A 23,050-nucleotide genomic window follows, 5' to 3' on the forward strand; every position below is an offset into this window, starting at 1 on the left:
ATTTTTCTAAAATTTGAATCTTAGTGGCTGCCTAGGGCTCCATTTATTTCACCAGTCCCCTGTTCTTGGACATTTATGTCTTTTTCCAAATTTTCACCACCATAAAAAATGCTGCAATGAACATCCTAGAAGATAAATCTTTTTGACTATCTCTAATTAATTAAGATAAATTCCTAGAATAAATTCCTGTAAAAACAATGTATCAAGTGGGATAATGCTATTTAAGGCTATTTGGACACATCACCAAGGTACACTCCGGGGAAATCACATCTTTGAAAATCCCAATGGACATGTACAAAGGGTCCAGTTCCTTGAACCCAGCCAGCACTATCTTTTTCCCCCCAAAATTTGATAGACAAAAAAGACCTTTTATTGTTTTGTTTTCATTTCTTTGTCAACAAGATTGAATATTTTAAAATATGTTCTTAACTCACTTATATTTTGTCTTTTGGAAAATTTCTATTTGTATCCTCTGTCAGTTTCTCCACAAGATTATTAATCTTTTATAAAATTGTTTCTGACTTCAGTCTCCTTATCTGCAAAAAGAATCACTTGGACCAAATGACCTCTTGACCCCAAGGTTATTTCAAAGAGCTCAAATCTTCCTCTCTGCTGTCACCCTCCCCTGGTCAGCAGCCTGCCCAGGTCTCTAAACCTATTAGCATAGCTCCAGGAAAACTTGAATTTCAAATGTCTGCCTGGGTTGAGTTTCACAGTTGAATAATCAAGTCAGGTGGCTAATCAGACCCACAGGTGTGAGTGGGAGCCAGTCCCCCCCTGAGGAAAGGACCAGGCTGAGGTCTCTGCCTTTCACACCAGGAAGCTGGGTGTGGGCAGTTCGAACTTGTGCAGAAATGCCTAATGGGGGCCAACCTCCCCCACTTACTGGTTGAGGAAATGATGATATATCCACGCAAGGGACTTAGATGTAGATGTAAATTTTGTGACATGGAAGAATTTATTTTTAAGTAAGAAAAGTAGATTCCAGAAGAATGAAAGCCCTTTCATATGTGCTCACGTGCTCAGAGAACGTGATCTGGAAGCATATTCTGCAGTATATTAACAATTTCCATCACTAGGAGGTGGGGCTACCAGTTTTGTTTTGTTTTGTTTTGTTTTGCAGTACGCGGGCCTCTCACTGTCGCGGCCTCTCCCGTTGCGGAGCACAGGCTCCGGCCGCGCAGGCCCAGCGGCCATGGCCCACGGGCCCAGCCGCTCCGCGGCATGTGGGATCTTCCCGGACCGGGGCACGAACCCGTGTCCCCTGCATCGGCAGGCGGACTCTCAACCACTGCGCCACCAGGGAAGCCCCGGGGCTACCAGTTTTTACTTGGTTCTTTTAATTTGTACTTTTCGACACAAATGTGAATATCGCTCAGGGAGCAAGGCCACTCCTCTCTCTCTCTTTTCCTTTCACATGTTGCCTAAAGTGGGCACTGAGGCAGCTGCCCACTGAAGTCACGTCCCCAGGGCCAGTGTGTCATCAGCTTCAGGCGGCTCTGGGTGGAACCTCATTACACTGTCTGCCAGGTCCTGTCAGGCCTTGTCGGGCCCGGAAAGCTGGCCCGCAGAGGCCCCACTCCCATACATGGACTGGGCTTTCTTCAGGAAGAATGTTCTCCCACTAGCCTTTTGTGGCTCTCTGGGCCTGGAGCCACAGCCCCCTGAAGTAGGGGGTCCCCGGGGGCATGGGAGCAGAATTGAGTGCCCTGCTCTTCAGCCTGCACTCCCGGGCCAGCAGGAAAACATGGTCCGGGAATTTACCACTGACCTGCCTGGCATACTCTCCCCACCCCCTCGCACACGCGTGTGCACATGCATGCTTCTCTAGGCAGACTCAGGCAACCTCTCGGGCCTGGGGTCTCTCGCTGGCTCTCCCAGGCTGGTTTCCCAAGGACCTAAAACAGCTGTTTTGTTGTGACAGGTGAAGTCAAGGCTGCAGCTGGGTCGAGGAGGGAGCGCTGCTGGTGAAAGAGAAAAATCTAGGCAGTCCTGCAATGCTGTCCATCCCCTGCATGCCCAGAAGTGGAGTGGACTGGCAGACATCCATTAGCTTTAGGCTGCCTTCAGCGGAAGACGTGGGGATCGAGCACCTTTGTAAGTATGCGAGTCAGGGCTGACAAGTGCAAGTCTGCTCAGGGCTGGCCGCCGCTGGCTGGTGGCCACTGCCCTGCGGCCTCGGTTCCCAGACAAGCCTCCTTAATGCAGGACCTGGGGTGGGATGCCTCAGCTCAGGCTCAGGGTCATAGCAGACAAAATGCCCCTTCCAGACACCAAGAGGCAGCTCCCCAAATTCAGAGTGTGGGAAGAGAGCTGCAGGCCGGGGCTGGGGGAGCAGGGAGAGCTCGGGCCTCCAGGGAAGAGAGTGATGGGTAATTTTACAAACACATATCACTGTCAAGGTTCAGAACTGTTAACACCTGGGATTCTTGTGATGGCTCAGAGAAAGCCCCCCCCTTTTTTTTAAGCCCTTTTAAATAATTCTTTAAATTTAAGAAAACCCAGTTTTCCAGTTCCACGTGGATAAATTGCAGGGGGCGGGTGTTGGAGTCAGAAAGACCTTGAGCAAATTAAACTTTCAGTGTTTAAACACACCTCCAGTGTGCTTGTTTGTGAATGGGAACTCTCATATGGGTCTCAGATTAAATGGGGTGATGTTTGTGGGTCCTTTGCTCAGTGCCTGGAATGGCAAGAGCTCGGTAAACAGTCACTCTCTCCTCCTGTTGCCTGGGAATCAGAACCAGGAAAAACCCAGGGGGGCCCAGTGTCGAGGTCAGGTGGACAGGGCAGGACAGTGCACCTGCCAGGGCAGCCCTGGGCGGTGACAGAGAGTGGAGATCAGCTCCTGGTCTAGCGAGAGTGTGTTCAATGAGAAATAGGGCAGTTAGTCAAAGAATGATAATCATGACAAAATTAGAGACTAACAGGCAGAGTGATCTGGGAGTCCAAGGAAGGAGAGTCAGTCATTTATTATTTATGCATTTATGATATATGTATTATATATTGCATATTACATACATATATGCCTGGAATACGATAGATGATAGACAGACAGACAGATGAAAGATGTCTGTTGTGAACCAGGAGCTGTGTTCATAGTGTGAACAAAGCAACTTAGATACTCTGCCCTCAGGGCTGCTCAGCAAAGTGGGGGAGACAATGAACAGGGAGGTAAGTGAAAAAACAATTACACATGGGAGCCCATACTGTAAAGGGAAAATACTGAGGTGACACAACAGAGGATAAACAGGAGGTTCCCATGTCGGTGTATCAGAGAGGGCTTCTCTGAGGAGGTGACGTAGTCAAGCCCAGAGGGCGCTGTGGGACAAGTGGGGAGCAGCCCCAAGCATGTGGGAAGCAGTTCACCAGTCAGAGACCACAGGTCAAGAGCTGGCCAGGGGCCAGGAGCGAGGCTGGAGAGGCCATGGGCCTGAGAAGAGCATCATCCCCCTCAGGAACCTGCAAGCCTTGGGGGGTCCAGACAAAAGTCTTAGGGCAAATGGGTCAGAGGTCTGCACCAGGGAATGCTCACTCGTTCGCTGTTTTTATCTGTAGCTGCTTTTTCATCCAGGGCCACTGCAAGAGCAGTTACATGGTACCGCGTTTGCCCCACGTCACCACCAGGAGGGTGCTGCCGCCATGCCCTTCAGAGCTGGAGCCCCCCAGGCCGCTGGGCCAGGAGATGCCACCGTCCGGAAGATGTCGCTCAGACGCCACCTGACAAGGATCTCCTCCTTGTCCTCCTTCCCTTAACTCCGCCTATCCTTCGGCTTCACAGCTGCTGGCCTCCTGGTATGCAACCCCCTCCTTCCCCCATGCGCTTCTGCTTTGGGTACGTGGCCAGTTATCTGCAGCCCCTGAGTCTTCGTTCGGGAACTTTACACGTATTCAACTCTCTGGCTCTCGTTGAAAATCCATCCCTACAACCCTTTTTTCCTGCCTCCCTGGGCCTACTGCCCATTTGTCTGGTCTCCACGGCGAAGGGCACCTCTAATGGATGCGCAGTTCCTATGAGGTCAGACCCGGGCCTCTTGTCACCTCCCTGCCTGCACACATACCCCATCTCACTGGCAGCCGCCTCTTCCCCCAAATCACCCACATACATCGATGGTCTAGTTTCATCTTCTAAAATTCCTTTCCCTCCTATTCTCTTGTTTTCTGCCCAGTTTTAAGTATCCCTAAGATGGTTTACTAGAACCTTTCCTGATCTGCTCTGGACCCTGGTCTCTTGACAGTGGGGATTGGGGATTAAGGATGGCCAGGGGTGTGGCTATGCTGTGCAGGGGATGCGGGTGTGATGACCTGACTGGAGGGCGAGGCTGCTCTGTGTGCCATCAGGAAGGGCATGGGCTGCGGTGGCGGCTTAGTCGGATTGGAATCTCCAAGCAGCCACTTGTTAGGTGTGTTCAGTAAACAATTCCGAAGCACCTACTGTGATCCAGGTCCTGGGAGTACATTCTTGGATCATATAGTCTCTGTCTTCTTGTAGCCTTTGGGCTGGTGGGAATAGGGTCACCACATTTAGCAATAAATATACAAAATGGCCAGTTAAATTTGAGTTTCAGACAAATGATGAATTTCTCTTTAGTGTAAAATTCAATATTTGTTGCTTATCTGAAATTCAAATTTAACTGGACATCCTGTATTTTATCTGACAACCCTGAGTGAGATGGAAAGAAAACAAATAAGTAAATACAGAAATAACGTAATTCCAGGATTCTGGTGGATAACTGGGAAGAAAAAGCCAGTGCTCTGTGAGAGCATCCCAAGGGGCCAACTGGATGGTGAGAGATGGGCTCCAGGAGTTTGGCAGCCTCGGAAGGAGCCTCTGTTTGCAAAGCCCAGGGGTGAGCATTCCAGGCAGATGGAATAGCAAATGCAAAGGCCCTGAGGTGGGAAAGAGTTTGACATGATCCTCTGTCAACAGGCCAGTGTGACTGGGTGGAGGGGCTGGTAGGCAGGTGTGTACGACTTGATGACATGATCGACCGGGCCACATTGAGTAAGGTGCTCAACAAATTACATCATGAGTTATTAATAATTAACGATTTTTACAGTCAGTCAAATATGAATTCCAAACATCGTGTGGAATACTCTTTCAGTCACCTAACTGCCAGACTTAACTTTCTATAAAGAGGCCATTTTAGTGCATATGTACTGAATGCCATCCAGCCGGGCATAATATCTTTGCCTTACCTTTAAAAGTTCTCTTAAAAAATTAAGCTGCCGAATATTTTCTGAAATCCCTTTTTCCATCATAAGACATTAGAAAGTCAACCAGGACACTCCCGCCCCGCCCCGCCCCGCCACCAGTGACACTAGGGAAGTTGTAAATCACAGGTGTCAGTCAGCAGAGACATGGGGCTTCTGCTGGCCGCTTTGTACTCCCCTGACAGCCCACATCTGGTGTGTGACTTGGGGCTTGTCACTTGACCTCTCCGAGAACTGCTCATCTGTAAAACAGGAATAAGGATAACACCTTGACGCAGAGGGTCATCATGAGGGTCCAGGAAATAATATCAGTCAGTTTGTAAGGCATTGAAGGCCACAAGAGAAGCGTGGCCTGACTGCTGTTTATACCATAGTCGTCCCAATTATCACCTCCCTCACCTACAAGAGAAGGAAAGGCAGTCCGAGTTAAATCACATGCCCAAGGATTCCAGGCAGTCCAGAAAAGTCATCTTCCTGCTTCATTTTTCTGTGCAGGTTACTTTCAGCCTGCTGAGGCGGGGAGAGATGATTGAACAAACTGCTTGTGAGCACTGAGGTGAGATTTAGTGCAGGGACGCGTGTCTAGAATGTAGCTTAACCTCTGAAGGTCCAGTGTCAGTGGACAGTGCTGACCCTCCTCGCATGCAACCATGATTGAAGGCCACAGCAGAAGCCTTCTTCTTTAGCTGCTAAGCCAGGTTTATGTCACAAAATCCCACCAACAGTAGGGACTGGAGGTCTCTGTCTCAGGCAGAACCTGCTCTCGGTGGGACACGGTGGTCAGGGGCCCCGGGGCTGGCCTCAGATCTTAACTCCATGACCCATTGGCCCTGTGAGGCTCGGTTTTCTCCTCTGCCACTTGGGGCTGGGGCAGTGCCGTCTACGTCACAGGGAGGTGGCGTGGGTTCAACGCGATGGCATATGGCTAACATGCTTGGCACAGCGCCTGGAACCTGGAAACATTCAGCAAAAGCCAAGGGCAAAGCCAGCGCCACCTTCGAGGTCGCCCAGGTTGTTGGGGGAGGCGCCGTGCACAATATCACCATTGCTGAGCGTGAGTGTGTGCTCGTGTGTGCAGATGGCCTGAGCCACAATCAGGGCAGGTCACAGAGGTCCCCCAATCCTTTCCTGCCCCGTTGCTGACGCCTGGAAGGCAGTGTCAGCTGCCCATCCCCTCTGTTTGGGCTCTGACCCTGCACTGAATTCTGCCTTCAGCCCTGTGAATCTTGGTGTGAGCATCACGTGCCTGAACATGGGCTGGGCCTCCGGAGGGGGTGAGGGCTGGGGCCACTGCTGGCTTCTGGTTGCCGGTCGAGGTGCAGCTGCTTCCTAGGGAAGTGAGCCACCCGGGAGGAGAGCGCAACCTTTTATTTTTGCTGCACCTCAAAAGAAAACTTTACATCTGAAATTAACAGCATGTCCGCTGCCAGTATTTGTGGTTACCACCTATGACATAAATCTCTTTTAGAGATGTGTGAGAACAGCATACATAATGAAATATCAACATGAAACTTGATTTAAAGTGGCTTTTCATTAATATAACAAATGAAGTGTACCAAAATTGGAAAGTATATCCCTTTGGGCTTAATTAAAACACTGAACAGAATACATGTATATGTATGTTTTAAACGAAGACATTCAGCGGCCAGAATCCACTACAAAAATTAATTCATATCGGAAAGTGCGCTGTGCTTGCGTGGTCGTTACTAACATAGCCCGTCCTCTTCCCTGAGATGTCTCCGATTTAACGCCTGCATGAGGTGTCGGGGGAGTTTTGCTTTAAAAATATCACCCCCTACACAGCGGCGCGCCTCACGGGGCTGCCTTTTGTTCAGAGAGTTTTCTGTGCGCCTTGGAAGGCTTCCGAGAACTGGATGTCCTCTGACTGAGGAGAATGCCCTTGGCCTACGGTCCGTGGCCTCTGCCTGGGAGGGCGGGGCTGGAGCTGGGAAGCAGCGGGCTCCCTCTAAACGGAGAGGAGCGCTGACTGGAGGGGCCTGGACCGCCCACGGTGGCGTCCAGGTATAGGAACCTGGGGGCGGCTAGGGGATGGTGGGGAGACGGGGGTGAGGAGAGTGGCCGTGTGGCTGAGCACTGTGGTCCCACCCCTGGATTGAGGGCGGGGAGTAGATGCGGCATTTGCCGTGACCCTCACCTCCACCCTTCGAGGGCAGTGAACTCAGGGGTGCCCTGGAAACCCAGCAGGGGCCCCAAAGAGTCTGTACTCCGAGGCCAGGGTGAGAAAGGGGGGGTGGGGAGGGCAGTGACTCCTGGTGACGATTTTGTTCAGGGGCAAAAGATGCCTCAGAGGCCAGGCTGCCTGACCGACCGAGGGACCTCTCATCCATCCACGTGTCCCCTCAGCCATCTGGGACCAGGTCTTGCTACCAGGCCGTGGAGCCGGACTTCTTAACACGACCCTCTGGAACAGGATGGGCCTCTATACTTGCAGGGAAATACCTCCCGGCCCAGTGAGGCCTCGAGGGGCGACAGAGCCCAAGTGGCGAGTGAAGTGTTGTGTGTGTGTGTGTGTGTGGACACACGTGCTGTGTGTAGTGTGAGGATGCAGCCTTGGAAAGATGGACTCTCTGCAAATAGTGACCATGTCTGTGCTTGCCAACTGGTGACCTAGAGCTCCCATGAGGGCCAAGTGGTTAACCCCTCTGTTCCTTACCTGTACGTGGAGACACCAGTAGTACTCTCCCCACAGGATCCGTGTGAGGATTGAATTCAGTACTTCACGTGAAGTGTTGTTCCTCAGAGCAGTAAGCATTTCATGGTGGTTCATTATTCTTATTATTCTGTAAGTTACGGGCTCCTATTTCAGTCCCTGGGGACCGTTAGGAAGTGAAGGACCACACTAATAACTGAGATTTGTATAGCGCTTTATAACTTACACATGACTTTCACAGACCTTATCTCCTCTAAACGTGTAATGATGTAGGCAAGGTGCTGGGTTGTTATTCCTCCCTTCTCGGAGGAAACAGGCTCAAAGGGTCTGGACTTGCCCTGCATCACACAGCCTCTAAAGGGTGGGACGCAAGTTCTGGTCTGAGTTTCAGCCTTTGAACCATTTGGCCCTCCACCCTGGGGCTGGGAGAGGAGCTCCCATGGGGAACCTCAGAAAGCTCTACAGAACTTGCAGAACTTCACAGGCTGGGGAAGAAGAAAGTGAGCCAGGTGGGGTGGGCACTGATGGCAGAGTGAGCCCAGCCAGTACCGTCCCCTCCAAACACTTGGACCAGGTCAAGAACAGGCTCTACTTCCGTGCAGTGGTGACTGCATCTCCCTGGTGATGGGAGGACCCAAGGCCCCAGGTCAAACCTCTCCCTTTCTGGGTGATTTATCAGAAGGCTGGTGGCTGCTACCAAAATCTCTGTATTTAACTGGAAGCGTATTAACAGGCACGTGGTAAAGAGTTCTGGGCCATGGGAATCCTTAGATCTCAAGTTGTCATACGTGGCCTTTTGCATTGGAAGTTGCTGTCATTTCGCACAAACACAAGCCTAGGGGAAAGTACAGTGCCGACCAGACCTTTTTCCCAGGCTGGCTCTAGGAAGAGGCCTTGCCTTGTGTAGTGGGCAGTGTTTATGTACCGGGTGGGGCTGTTGCTGGTCGTGACGCTAACACAAATGGTCTCCACAAACAGGCGAGCGAGCTCTCCTCTCTGCCGGCGATCATCGGCCTTTGGTTCAGCAACAGTGAGTAACACCCTGTTGCTCCATGAGCACAATCTCCAAGGAATCAAGGTTCAGAGATGGGGGTCACATGGGGCTGGTGGTGGAGGGGTTGGGAAACCTGCCCGTTTGAGGAGATGTTGAGAAGAGGTCAAGGTGGAAAAGGTTGGTTGGGCCTCTTCTGTTGTGAGAGGCAGCGGCCTGATCCCAGCCTTCAAAGGCTAAGGGGACACGGGCATGTGTCGCACGAGAGGAGCTAGAGTTTGTTCTGGTGTGTGCACAGGAAGTCCTCCTCAGCCCTGGGGAGGGCACTTCAGAAGCTCTTTGCTCCTCAAGAAATGGTGGAGACAGGAAATGGAACTGGACGCCAAGGGCTCTTGGGCAGACTTAAGAACCGAGAAGAGAGGAGGTTTTTGAAGGGCAGGGGACTAAAAGGGATGTGCTGGCTTCCAAACCACTGAGACAAAGGTCAGGTGGCTTGGTGAGCCGTCCAGCAGGGAACTCCAGACCGCTGGCCGGCTCCCAGCCCGGGGTGCGCTTGCTGCCCCTTGCCTTCACATCTGCTGTTCCCTTGTCCGGAACACCCTTCCTCTCACTCCTGGCCTTTGAGACTCAGCCTTCATTGAACATCATGTGGACTTGAGTGACACTTCAAGGAGAGAATTGGCAGGGTTTGGATCAGACTGGATTTGTGTTGAAAAGAGCAAGGGAGGGGAAGGTGTCAACCTGGGTCACATGTATTTGACGCTGGAGTAGTTGGGGGTTGAGGCTATTGGAAGTTGTGGGGAAACTGGAGTGGGGGGGTCTGTGAAGGCAGAGAGGCTCTCCTTCCTTTCGGATAGGAGAAGTTCCCCTGTGAGTGAGACAGTCATGGAAGACCACCTGGAGCCCCCCAGAGAGGGCTCTGTGAGGACTCAGGCCTGGGTGTGGTGACCTGGAAGTAACTCAGGTTGCTGGTGGCCAGGCCTGGGACGGAGGGGGAAACACACAGGATGGGGAAATCAGGTTGAGGGTGGGTGTGGGACGCAAAAGCAGGCCAGGTGGGCAGGGATCAGGCCCCTCTCGCCTGGCAATTTTAACCTGGTCACATCAACCTTGGCTTTCTTCACTGCTCTGGAAGGGAACCCAAAGACCCAGCATTTAAAATCTTAAGCCGCTGCTCAAATAGAACAATTAAAAAGAAAAAAGCATTCCTGGGCACTTGGAATTTGCTAGCTGATGGTTTGGGGTGGAGTCCAGGAGCAGAGCTGGGATGCACAGAACCAAGCCAGACGGGCAGCTTCGGGGAGGGTGCTGCGGTGCGCCCGCCTTCGGTTACCAGAAGCAAATAGGATTCTGCCGAGAACTGAGGCCAAAGACGGTTATGTGTCCCTGGGCTGCTGCCCTCCTCTGCCTTCGGCCCAGTCCACACTGCGGGCCGCACGGCTTCCTCAGATCGTCTCTAACCTGGAGTCCTGGCTTCCCTGGGGTGGGGGTGGGGGGTTACAGGCCGGTCCTGAGCAGGACAGAAGGTGGGAGAGAAGTAAAACGCCCCTGTTTAGAGGTACAATAAGCACTGGGAAGCGAAGGGGGCTTCCCAGGGCCAGAGAGGAGGGGGAGGCGGAAGGCGGAGCGTCAGGAGCGCGGAGGCCCTTGGGAGGCACTGGTGCCTCCTCCCACTGTGGCGGAATGGGGGTGAGGGTGGGGGGCCTCGGCGGCGTGCGGGGTCCAGAGGGGAGAGGGCAGGGGGGCGGGATGCGGGCGGGGGTCCCTGAGGGGGCTGGGCACATCCTCGGAGCGCATTTACCCTGCCCCTGCGGTCGGCGGGGTTGGGACGACAGATGCACGTGGCGGCCCCATCCCAGTGCCCCCTTGCAGGCCTGGGGCCGGTCCATTGCCGCAGGGCGGCAGCGGCCCGCGGTCCAGGGCGCGCCTCCGAGTCGCCTGCGGGCAAGGCGGCGGCGCAGGGAGAAACACACCACGGGCCCACGGGCTCGGCTCCGCGAGGTCGCCTCCCCTGGGGCCCACCCACGACTCAGACGGCTGCCCCCAAACTGAAGCGTGGGATGGTTCCACCGCCCTAAATCACGCAAACTTAGCGGTGCAGGGCCTGCTTCCCCGCAGCCGCGCCTCCGGAGCGCGGGGCGGACCGCGGGCACCTCCCGCCAAGGTCAACAACGGGTGCCCCCGCGCCCGCCCTTCCTCCTCCCGAGCGGTCAGCTCTGTAGGGACCTGGTCGGGGGGGCAGCGGAAGGCGGGCACGGAGCCTGGTGGGAGCCCAGGCACCACCTGTGCCGGAGTCAGGGCGGGGTGGGGCGCCGCTGCCCACGCGCAGATTCCAGGCCGCCCGGGCCAACCTTTCGGCGCCTCAGGGCGAGCGACCCAGGAAACCGCGTTATAAACCAGCCTTGGGCGTGAAATTCGGCGGCCGCTGTTCCGCACACTCGTGCACTCTCCCGGGCGCTTTGGTCGCGTTAAAAAACGCGCCCCCTGCGAGGCGCGCCCCCCGCCCCCCCGGGGGTGGCCTGCGTCCGCGCATGCGGGGTTCGTCGAGCCCTGGGCGCCGCCTCCGCGCGCTGCCGGCGGAGTAAAGACGACGGGGTCCCGAGGGGGCGCTTGGCAGGCCGGTGCGGAGGGGCGCGCAAAGGTGTGAGCGGTCCTTGTCGGGGGCGTGCGGTCCTAGTTGGAAGTGGATGTTAAAGATGAGAAATTCGGTTTTGTAAAGTGAAATGTCACGGATTTAGAGTTTCGAACCCACTCCTAGCCTTTGGTATTTGACTGTCTCTATCCTTGGCAGTGTGTGAGTCCCATATTTCAAAGAAAGAACTTTAAAGTTTCATAAAGCTCCAAAGATTTCAAATAGCTTTATTGAAAGCACTTTGATGGTTTAAATGCAAACACATGAATTACGTATCTCTTAAATTACACAGGGTTTTAAATCTAAGGGAACATGTCTTTGGCAAGATGGATTGGGGTTTTGTCTTGTGTGGGTATTTCTTTTTTTTTAAGCGTGTGTAACGTGTATTCAGGTTGTTGGTGGGAAGAGAAGAGAAAGGAGGCATCAGGTGAAGGATGCTGAGACTTCCTGCCTTCCTGCCACCTGGACCCCCAGTGGCTCTCAGAGCAGAGAAGTGACACACCCACTGGGCCCTTCGTGTTCCTCCTAGGCAAGGGCAGTGACGTAGCCATATGAGGCTCATGAAGGGCCACAGGTGAGCTCCTCCAGGGAAAGTCTTGACCTCATCATGCCTTCTCCACCCAGATCAGTGGTGAATGAATGATACAAAGGACACATGTAGCTATCACATCTCCACTCTTGCTACGCCTGCAGCTTGCCCACGACCTAAACTGATTCATCTTTTCAATTTCCCCAGGTCAGACCTTCAGGTTACCAGCATCAACCAGATGCTCTAACCTGGGAAGAGAGACAGTTTGATATGGGGCTAGTCAGGCCACATGGGCTTGAATTGCTGCTCTGACACTTATTATTTGGGTGACCTCTTTAATCTTCGGTGCCCTCATCTGGAAAAATGGGGTCATAGTGGTCCCTGAGTCACTGGGTTGTTGTGAGGATTAATCTAGATATATGAAAAGCCCTTAGCAAAGGCCTGGCCCACAGGCACCTTTAAGAATAAATGGTGGGAATTCCTTGGTGGTCCAGTGGTTAGGACTTGGCACTTTCACTGCCAAGGGTGCGGGTTTGCTCCCTGGTCGGGGAACTACAACCCCACAAGCCACACAGCACGGCCAAAACAAAAAGAATAAATGGTGATAGTGGTGATGTTGGTGATAGTGGTGATGGTGCTGCTGGTGATGGTACTGATGGAATATATGGGGATAATGATGGTACTGATGGTGGTGATGGCAGACGTCCCTCAAGGTCTCTGTTAGCAATTGGGTCTCAGTGTTATCACCCAGCTCTTCTGGTGTCTGTGCCTGTTGTCTGTGCCATGAGCTTCGGTGCATAGCCCGTCTCATCTCATCATCCTATACTGTTGGTCGATCCCCAGGGCAGGCGTCCTGTTCCTCACTCGTGGTCACAGCCCAATGGGCAGGAGCCGACCCTCACCCAGCCAGCTATGGCAGCTGGTGGTCTTGCAGGGTAGAGGAATAAACACCATCCCCCCAACCCCAAGAGCATCCCTTCCAGGGGCCTAAGAGGTTCACCTGCTGATGAAGTGGATATGCAGAGAGGCAGGCTCTCCCACCCTGCTTGGGCACAGTGGACTTTGCTGGAGAGTTTCTAGAGCTGCCCAGGAGTCCCTGAACAGCCTTGGCCTTGGGCATGAGCAAGAGATGGAAGAAAAGATAAAAAAGATAAACTATTTCTCAGAACAATAAACGTGGGAATGAGATTTCTCTAGAAGAGAGGGGTTTTGGAAGACAGATTAAGGGGTCATGGTTCTTCTGGAGAGGCAGAAAATACTGGTGAGCAGGCTCTGGGGATGGGCCAGGTCCACCCAGACAACTTCCAATGACCAGTGCTTCCCTGGAGCCCTTTGCACAGAAAGAAAAGTCCCATTGAGCACACTTCACCCCCTGCCCCAGTTCTCAGTGCCTCTCACCCACCCCTGACTCGACAGGATGCTAGTTCCTTACCTACTTGGTTTGGGAACTTGCTCCGTATTTGGTCATTCATCTGGTTCCTGTGTCCCAGTTCAGCTGGGATTGTAAGGCTCTGGAGGGCAGGATGCTGGACTTGCTTCCTCAAATGTCTCACAAAGCCCTTAGTAGACAGCAGAGGGGGCCCCCATATTTGGCATCACCCATGAATCTAGCACCATGCTTTGCTCATCCTGGGTGTTGGTTAATGTCTACTGAAAGACAGGCGTTGACAGAGGTGAGGGTGCATGTCATCTTCTCCAGGCAGGCACCATCCTTGTCCTTCCCAACGCAGATGGCTCCAAATGCCATGTGCTCAGGGCCATAGTCATGTCCAGCTGGGACCACTGGCAGCTAAGCTACTACACGAGGTGCCTCTGGAGGTGAGTCACCTGGCCACTCCCAACGCGCACCTCACATTTTAAACCCAGCCTGAGAGCTCCTGGGGGACTTGCCTCCCCCTGCTCACTAGGAAACACTTTGTGATGTTAGATGTTAAACCATCAGTATTATCAGATTTTTAAAAAACGAATTCCTCATGCAGTCAGTTTTCATTCCAAATGCAGAAATGCTTCAAATCTCAAAACTCTCCACATCAGGATGTCCCCTGAAAAGTGCTAACTCTGGATTTTACCCTGTGTTTCATCGTGGACTTGAGGGCTCTGGGGGTGGGGATCGAGCCAGCAATCCCAACACAGCTCGACCATTGTCCTAATCTCTCTCTATTATGAAAATGGATGACAAGATGGGGATTACTGCGCCCATAAATCAGCATTGTGTTCTGGATAATCTAATACATTTTTCAAGTGTTGTTCTCACTGTCTGGCATGCACGGAACTGCTCAGTTGGCACAAAGTTTGCAATCAATCTCTCCTGCCTGCTCCCCACCCGGCCTCGCCACCTCCTCCGAACCTTCCTGATATTTTATACATAAACCAGTTTGGATTCACGGGGCATTCCAGCTAGTAAATGCTCTGAAGATTCATCTTTATGGACTAGCAGCCCAGCCTTGTAGCGTCCCAGCTTCTCAAGATGAAAAGGAATTTTATTTGGTGTGTTCATGCTACGCGGGAAGTGGATGCTGGCGGCTTGCTAGGTTCTATTAGTACCGCGCGTGCTCTTCTCCAGGGAGGAGAGACAAGGCCAGAGAGCTGGCCTTATGGGTGGGGCCCTCAGAAAAATGAGCCTCCCCGTTCCCTCTCTTGTTCCAAGGCCCTCCCAGCAGTGTGAGCCCTTCAAGCCTCCCCAAGACCCAGGGGAGTGGGGATGGGGAGTTTACAGCGACCAAGCTCAGGTCTCAGCGGGTCACATTGCATCCCTGTGCCTCGGGAAGAGGGACCAGGGATCAAATAGATTAAGACAGCTTTTGGGGGAGGGGCACGGCCCCACCAAAGGAAATGAAAATAGTTGCAGTTTCATTTGCTTTAAAGTGCAGCCCTCGTAATAAACGTGCAGGGCAAATGTGCTGAGCAAACACCTCGGCCGTCATCGATATGCGGGGGCTGTTTATTGCCTCATAAACTTGGAAGCAAGTGATACTGTCTCTTAAATCAATGGCTGTGCGGACAGCCTTGGTGCTCCAGGAGAACAGGGCATCCAGGCTGCGCCGGCACTTAAATTAATGGCTGGAACTGTGACTGAAAGGTGCTTAGTCACTGCCTGAGGAATTAGGAGCCGGTGCAGAGGGTGAGGAGCCTCCTTAGTGCGCATCTGTGTCAGGACGATGGGCGAGAGCGCCTGGGATGCTGCGGGGCCTCCCCACCTGTGAGCTGAGCTACCCGGGACCCGCCGGGGTGTGGAAGGAGGAGGGGGGGTCTGTCTACAGACTCTGGGTCCTGGAGGGTGCTCTGGGTCCCTCTGCTTCGGATCCTCAGCACCTTGCATCAGGCCCATTCAGGGTAAAAGCTGGAGGAAAAGGGCAGGAGGGAAGGAGGCCAGGCAGCTAGGTTTCAAAAGGTGGTCATGCAAGTGTTTATGGGGGTGGATTCTGCAGTGGAGGGAATTCCACATACCGGGGTGGGATGGGGATAAAGACACCTGCCATTGAGAAGGCTGCAGTGTTCATGCAGTACGAGCCCAGTTGAGAGACATCCATCAGGCCATTCATTAATGAAGGGCCGGGGCAGGAGGGCACTTGGAAGCTAGCCCAGGCTGCTCCCCAGGTTCCTGTAGTGTGCTGAGTGGTGGACCCCAAAAGATATGTCCATGCCCTGATCTCTGGAACCTGTGAATATGACTTTATTTGGAAAAAGGGTCTTTGCAGATGCAGTTAAGGATCTTGAAATGAGATCATTCTGAATTATCTGGGTGGGCCCTAATTCCCAACAAGTGTCCTTATAAGAGAGAGGCAGAGGGAGATTTGAGACAGAAGAAGGAGGGCACAGAGGAGAGGAGGAGGCCCTGTGACCACAGAGGCAGAGAGTGGCCTGATGTGGCTACAAGCCAAGCAACACCTAGGGTTGCCAGTAGCCTCCAGAGTGAGGAGACAGGCATGGAACAGATGCGCCCTGCCCCACCGGCGGCCCCCAACCTTGACTCCATCCAGACTCTGGCCTCCAAACCAGAAGAGAATACGTTTCTGTTGTCTTAAGCCACCAGGGTTGTGGTAATTAGTAGCAGCAACCACAGAGACTAATATGCTTCTCTTCCCCAAACTTGGGCTCAGAAAAGTAGGTGCTCACCATTGGGCCTTCTAGCAACTGCTCCTACATTCTGGAGATAACTGATTCTGGCCGGAAGTGCTCAAACTGGTGGGGACAGCCCAGCCTGGCAGAACACTGGAAGAACTCAGCATCCCTGCTTTCCTTCTCTTGGCCTCAGCAAGTGCCCTTATAATAGAACCCTTCGAAGCGCAGGTGGCTTTGTACACCTCAATTTGTTAACCTGCTCACGCGCTCCACGACTCCTGCCGGGTAAAAGTATCAATTAAAGCAGCAGTTGCCACTGGAATTTCACTGAGGTCACATTCGGGCTTGGGGACGTGTAACAGGAACCTGTGATCCGGGCGTGTGGTTTCCATCCGGCAGCTTACGTCGCCCTTCCTGGACCGCAGCCACCTCAAGCTCAATGCTGATTCTCGGCTCCCCGCCCAGGTAGTGTGTCTTGATGTTTCTCTCGTTTCCTGCAAGCGCCCACCACCGCTGACCGCCCCCCCCCATCCCCTGAAGAGTGGGCAGCACCCAAGCCTGTGTAGTCGTGATTCAGTCATCCTGCACGTTAGTGAGTTCGCTGCCCAACCGACACAGCGAAAGTTTATATGGAGGCAGATTCCCTCTGATAAATTAAAGAAGGTGCCATGGGGGAAAATCTGGTCTTCTTTCCAGAGCCTCATATGACCTTGATAATTCTGAGTGTGGTTCAAGGTCAAGCTCACTGCCTTAAAGAATCAGAGACCCCAGATGGTGCACACCCAGAGTCCTTCCTCTCAAAACGGGCTCACAGGAGACAAGGGCTCCAGAATGACAGTTTATTAAGCTACAGTGAGAAATAGTTAGGCTCAACTGTGTGAAATTACCAATATTCAAATGCTTTCTACCTAGAAGAGTGGCAATTACATGTGGTTTAACAGTAACATTACTGCACGGATCTGGAGTACTCAGGTCCATGTGGCCACAGTTGTCCCCTGCAGGTCCCATATGTGGGAAACCCAATTATAATCAAAGAGGTACTTGGTGAGCGATGAACTGGAGCAAGGATTCTGGGGCTGGATGGTGAGAAACAAAAACGCAGGCCCTGGCAGCTGTCAGCTGGGAGCTGGCCTGGCCCTCGTAGCTCGGCCATGGTGTTCTTTTGTTGAACAAACACAATTTCACTGAACACCAACATCGAACAAGGTCATTCTGTGACCAGGATGGAGAGAAAACAAGGCCACTCCATATTCATGTTTGAACACAGACAAAAAAATAAGCACACTGTTTAAACCAGCAACGGCATGTTCCTCCCTCCCACCTGGCATGTGACGGCCATTTCTCTACCAATTACAGTCTTACGTAAAATGTGATGCCCAGTCATACCCAGTTTCAACGTTCTGGTTTCCAATCCAGAGCGACTGCCCCGAACATCATCTAACACAAGCCCAAATCCTAACGTAGATTCCCCCCCAGCCCCCCTCACTCAGATTCTCCGAGGTTCTCCATGGTAAGCCGTCTCCCTTATGGCAACGAGTACCAAGAAACCCAGCTTTGTTCAACTACCCATATGTTCCTGGTGTGTTTTGCTAGTGGGCAGTGCTAACAGCATCAGGCTCTGCCAGCCCATCCTGGCACCTCCGCATTGAGGCAGGCTCACTGCTCTACCGTCACCATCATCACCCCGACCATTACCCCACCGTGGTAATCAAGTCCACCATTACCTCAACAGTACCCACCACCCCTCTGCTAAGTGATTTGGACACATTTACTGTTTTATCCTCCTTCAACGCAGTGGGAAAAGTACAGTTATCTACATTTTCCCAAACAAAGCTACGACAGTTCAGAGAGGTTAAGTAACTGGCTCAAGATCACATAGCTAGTAAATGGCAAAGAAGGGGTTTGAAACCCCAGTCGCCATGTACGCTCTACTGCTTCCTACCTGGCAGAGTGCCCCAGGGCTTGGCCCAGAGGTACCCTGCCGCCTCCCGCTCGAGCCTTCCCTTTGCTTGAACATGAGCTGCCGCAGCTCCTTCTGTGACTGTCCCGTGCAACCCTGGCTGACCCGCATCCGGCTTGTAAACTGTTGTGTTTCTTGAAGGTGGCTTTGCACGTGTTTGCTCTGGTCTTATGTGTGGATTTCATAATTTAACTTTTACAGGAAGACTTTATTTCCTTCATATCCAAGTTCTTGAGTCTCTCTCCCTGTTGTCTCCATGTGCCAAATGCAGTGAACACGTAGTCTTTCCGGAGCCAAGAATAGAAACTAAGGTTTATGAGTTTCAATCTATTACTGTAAGCCGCAGGATCACTAACTCCCCGTATCTTTTATTTCATGACCATATTTTCCTCCATAAATGGCATCTTTTTAAAGATGCTTAGCTATTGGGCTAAGAGGCCCAATTCAAAGTTTTAAATTCAGATGATTCAGGCTCTCTGAAAACATACTAAGCATCTGAACTACGCTTGGAAAATACCCTTTTCACATGCTTGAGTAAGTCCAAAACAGCTTAAAGGATTTTCTTCAATTTAGAAAAAATAATTCACTTCTGGACTGATGAAAAAAATATGATAAATTTCTACACAAAAGCAATGCCCTAAGAGAGAATAGCATATGTGGCTGTGAAAACCAGAGGCTTTGAAGCATATGCAGCCCAGCCTACAAGCAAAGCTTCTTCGGGCTTGTAATGTATACATCAAGGGTATTTTCCAGGGAACCTGGCTCAGGTGGGTTTAGGGGTGTTCGAAGTCTGAGATTTCTTCTTCAGGTGTGTGTGTGTGTGTGTGTGTGTGTGTGTGTGTGTTAAACAACCACCTGGTACAAAGATTAGAAACTGTAATTGGGCTGGCCATAAAATATTTTGAATTATTTTTGATGTTATCAAATGTGAAAGGGGGACTTCTTCAGTGAGGAAGAGTGGAATGGCTGCTTGACACCATTCACGGGAATTGCAGCGACCCCCCCAGATGCTACAGAGACTTTCTCCTCTTCTTTCCTGTAAGGCTGTACTGTGATCTAGAAGCAGCTTCTAAAAGTCCTCAGAAGACACATCTCGTGTAGTGGTGGCTACTCCCTCACTGGGCTCCTGGGTGCCTAGCACTTGGAGCTGTGAGCACGGAGGTCTGGTATTTTCTGACTGTAGCCCTCGGCCAGGATCTTCCCTCTGCTGTTCCCAGCTCTGGGGCCAGGCACCTGAGAGTGGGCCTCACAAGGCTCCCAGACCTGCTTTCCAGGCCCGGGTCCCCTCCAGGCTCACACACGGGAGGGATCACTCTGCCTACCTTAACCGGACACCAAGAGAGACCATGCCATTTTCTGTCTTCCTTCCTTCCTTTCTTTCTTTCTGTGTTCTTTGTTGCTTCTCGCGGGCTTTCTCTAGTTGCGGTGAGCAGGGGCTACTCTTTGTTGCGGTGTGCGGGCTTATTGCAGTGGCTTCTCTTGTTGCAGAACATGGGCTCTAGGTGCATGGGCTTCAGTAGTTGTGGCTCGCAGGCTCTAGAGCGCAGGCTCAGTAGTTGTGGTGCATGGACTTAGTTGCTCTGCGGCACGTGGGATCTTCCCGGACCAGGGCTCGAACCCATGTCCCCTGCGTTGGCAGGCAGATTCTTAACCACTGTGCCACCAAGGAAGTCCGCCATTGTTTTTCTTGAGAAAAACCTTCAAACTAGGTCAAGGATCCCCTCATGGGGTGAGTACTCGACTACTTTTCTCTTTCCTCAATGCATCGTTTTGAAGGGAAAACAAAATTTAAGGCTCCGTAGAACCCTTGTCTCATCTACTTTGCTCATAGACAGTCACCCTCCCCAGCAGAAACAAAAACACAAAAACAAACGGGAAACAACGAACAGTGCCATCTTCCCAGAGACCTTGGGCAGCTGCCCCCTGGGAGAAGAGATGCGCTTTTCACCTGCGCCCAGGAGGTTGTTTTGTTGTTTTAGTTTTAATATCTCACAACGGTGATTCCAGCCAGTAACCAAAGCATTGAAAGGCTCCTGTCTCCTCACCTCCTGCTCAGCCCTCTCGTGTGTGGGGGATGCTTGCCACCCCTGATTTAAAGTGGCAGATCCTCGGCAGGGTCTGTTCTGTCCATGAAACAGCAGACCCTCCAAGCAGAGAGTGTGGGCTGGCCGCTCCACTCAGCCCCTTGGTCCCCGTGCCCTGCACCCACCTGCACTCACCCGTACCCCCCACCCAAGCCCATCTGATCCGGTAGGGGGAGCCCACGCGGAATCTGCTCCCCAGGCCCGCACAGCTCGTGGGGCGCCTCGCCACAGGCACAGGCACGTCGCGGGGCCGGGGCAGATCAGTGCATCTGCAGCCACGTCAGAAATACATTGAGTTTTGTTACAGCAACAAGGCCCATCCAATTAAAAATCATCACCCGCGTGTTCCAAGTCTTCATTCTTGCCAAGTGTATTTGCCGCTGGCAGAAAACAATGCTGTTTGTTAAACGTGGCCTCATTTCCACCACTGATCAGAGTTTTGAAGCACCCCCCAATGCTGGAAGGCGTGAGGTTTCCCGAGGTGATAGTAATAAACACTTGAGCCTTGAGGGGGCTGGGGCCAGGGCCCCTTTCCTTGTCTGGAGCTGGAGTTGTCACTGTGTTTTAAGTTTCTGTCTAGGGTTAGTGACACTGGCCAACCTGCTGAAGAGGGTGGGAGGAGAGAGGATGATTCTGCGCTTGTAATTCCTGCCTGGGAAGTAGTATTTATGAACTGTCAGCTGGATGGGGAGTGGGGGGAAGACAAGGCAGCCATGTGAAATTACAGAGCAAACCGTACACACGTACTTCTTAGCATCACATAAACAGAACGCACGAAAGACAAATAGGACAGAGGCAGGACACATACCTGCCCAAGGAGGCCTGTGTATATGTATGTCAAGAGGTCAGTCCCTTGGTGGAAGCAGTAGTAGATTGGAATAGACAGGCACTGATATCAGACAAAGCTGGGTTTCAATCCTGGCTCTGCCTCTTTCCAGCTGTGTGACTTTAGGCAAGTTACTTAATCTCTCTGAAGGCCATCATCTCTATGATCTGGCGAATAATACCTTCCTTTAGAGAGTGAATAAAACTGTCACACATAAAACTTCTATAAGAGTACCTGGCGAATAGCAGTCGATGGACAAAATTTTAATTATACTTTGTAGTTTTCTGCAGCTTTCAACGATCTTCCTAATGTCTATTTGCACAAGTCTGGAAGTGTCTCAAGAGTCTATATTTAACCTTTTCCTTTTCTGGTTCAGGGTAGCAAAGAAAGAAGTTAAATTATGCACAGAAAAAGATTCACTGACAAATCCCACTTTTCTTCCTAGAGATACTCCTTCTGTTTCCAAACTTCCCAAGGTTTCCTTTTTAACCCAAATTTCTGTACAGTGACCCAGTGAGATGCCGGTTGTCCGTGGAGTGTCTTCCTCTCCATTCTTGCTGTTGTGGCGTTTCTTTTTTGTGGTCTTTATGGCATTGCTACTAAGTGAGTGGGAGCTGGGGTGATGCAGGGGTTAAGCCGTGGGCTGGGGAATTGACCCATCTGCCTGGAACCTTTCACATTAACTCACTTTTTAAAAAAGATTTATTTATTTTATATATTTTTGGCCACGTCGGGTCTTAGTTGCAGCACACAGGATCTTTGTTGAGGCATGTGGGATCTTTCTCTGCGGCGTGCGGGCTTCTCTCTAGTTGCAGCATGCGGGTTTTCTCTTCTCTAGCTGTAGCGTGCAGGCTCCAGGGCGTGTGGGCTCTGTAGTTGTGGCTCACGGGGTCCAGAGCACGTGGACTCCATAGTTTGTGGAACGTGGGCTCTCTTGTTGAGGCCTGTGAGCTCAGTAGTTATGGTGTGCGGGCTTAGTTCCCCCGCAGCATGTGGGATCTTAGTTCCCTGACCAGGGATCAAACCCATGTCCCCTGCGTTGTAAGGCAAATTCTTCACCACTGGACCACCAGAGAAGTTGCAACACTAACTCATTTTGTGATCCAGGTTCTCCAGGTCTCAGTACACTTGTCTGTTAAATGGAGATTAGAAGAATGGTCCCTTCCTCCCGGGACTGTTGACCCAGGACACTGAGCTTTAGGTTCCTGACATCAAATTAACCATTATTTTGCAATTTTGCACTCTTCTGAAATAACTTTTTCTAGAAAGTAACCAAATTATTTCTGACTCAGATTTGATATCTCATTGCTGTCTGCATCCTTGCCAGAATGTGGTATGGTCAGTCTTTTTAATATAGCCATTCTAATAGGGGTGTAGTGGTATCTCACAGTGGTTTTAATTTGCATTTCCCTAGTAATGAAGTTTTTGAGTATCTTTCATGTGATGATTTGCCATTTGTGTGTCTTCTTTGGCATTATCTGACAATTTGGCAAATTATCTGTTCAAATCTTCTATCTAGTTTTTAGTTGTGTTGTTTATTTTCTTTTTTTATTGAGTTTTGAGAGTTTTCAAAAATTTTTTCTTGGTACAAGGCCTTTATCAAGTAGGTATTTTGCAGACATTTTCTCCCAGTCTATGGCATGTCTTTTCATTCTCTTAGCATCATCTGTTGAAGAGATGAAATTTTTAATCTTGATAAAGTCTATATTGTAAATCAACTATGTTCCAATAAAAATTAAAATAATAATAAATAAAATTCAGCCATGACCTCAAAAAATATCTTCATAAAGTCCAATTTATCACCTTTATGTGTTTGGTGTTGTAGCTAAGAAATCTTTGCCTAAACCTAGGTCACAAAAATTTTTCCTATGTTGTCTTCCGGAAGTGTTATAGCTTTAGGCTTTAAATTGAGGTCCATGATCCATTTTGAATTAATTTTTGTATGTGGTGTGAGATTTGGTTAGAGGTTCATTTTTTGGGCTATGAATGTCTATTTGTTCCAGCATAATCAGTGAAAAGATTATCCTTTCCCCATTAAATTGCCTTTGCACCTTTGCTGAAAATTAATTGGCCATCTATGTATG

At 51.2% G+C, this 23,050-nt stretch overlaps 1 long non-coding RNA gene across 2 annotated transcripts in view; it reads left to right on the forward strand.

Moving 5' to 3' along the window:
- Nucleotides 1-23,050, forward strand: part of LOC114895814 — a 31,064-nt gene that overhangs the window by 2,729 nt on the left and 5,285 nt on the right. Inside the window, exons 2-3 of one of the 2 annotated variants that reach the window (XR_003793652.1) lie at nt 1,925-2,097; nt 3,556-3,792. This is a non-coding gene — a long non-coding RNA (uncharacterized LOC114895814). The remainder of the gene's footprint in view (nt 1-1,924; nt 2,098-3,555; nt 3,793-23,050) is intronic. The other variant, XR_003793651.1, reaches the window with a different exon arrangement.

This window comes from Monodon monoceros, unplaced genomic scaffold (genome assembly GCF_005190385.1).
Source record: "Monodon monoceros isolate NGI ecotype Baffin Bay Population unplaced genomic scaffold, NGI_Narwhal_1 Super_Scaffold_15, whole genome shotgun sequence".
NCBI classification, from domain to species: Eukaryota; Metazoa; Chordata; class Mammalia; order Artiodactyla; family Monodontidae; genus Monodon; species Monodon monoceros.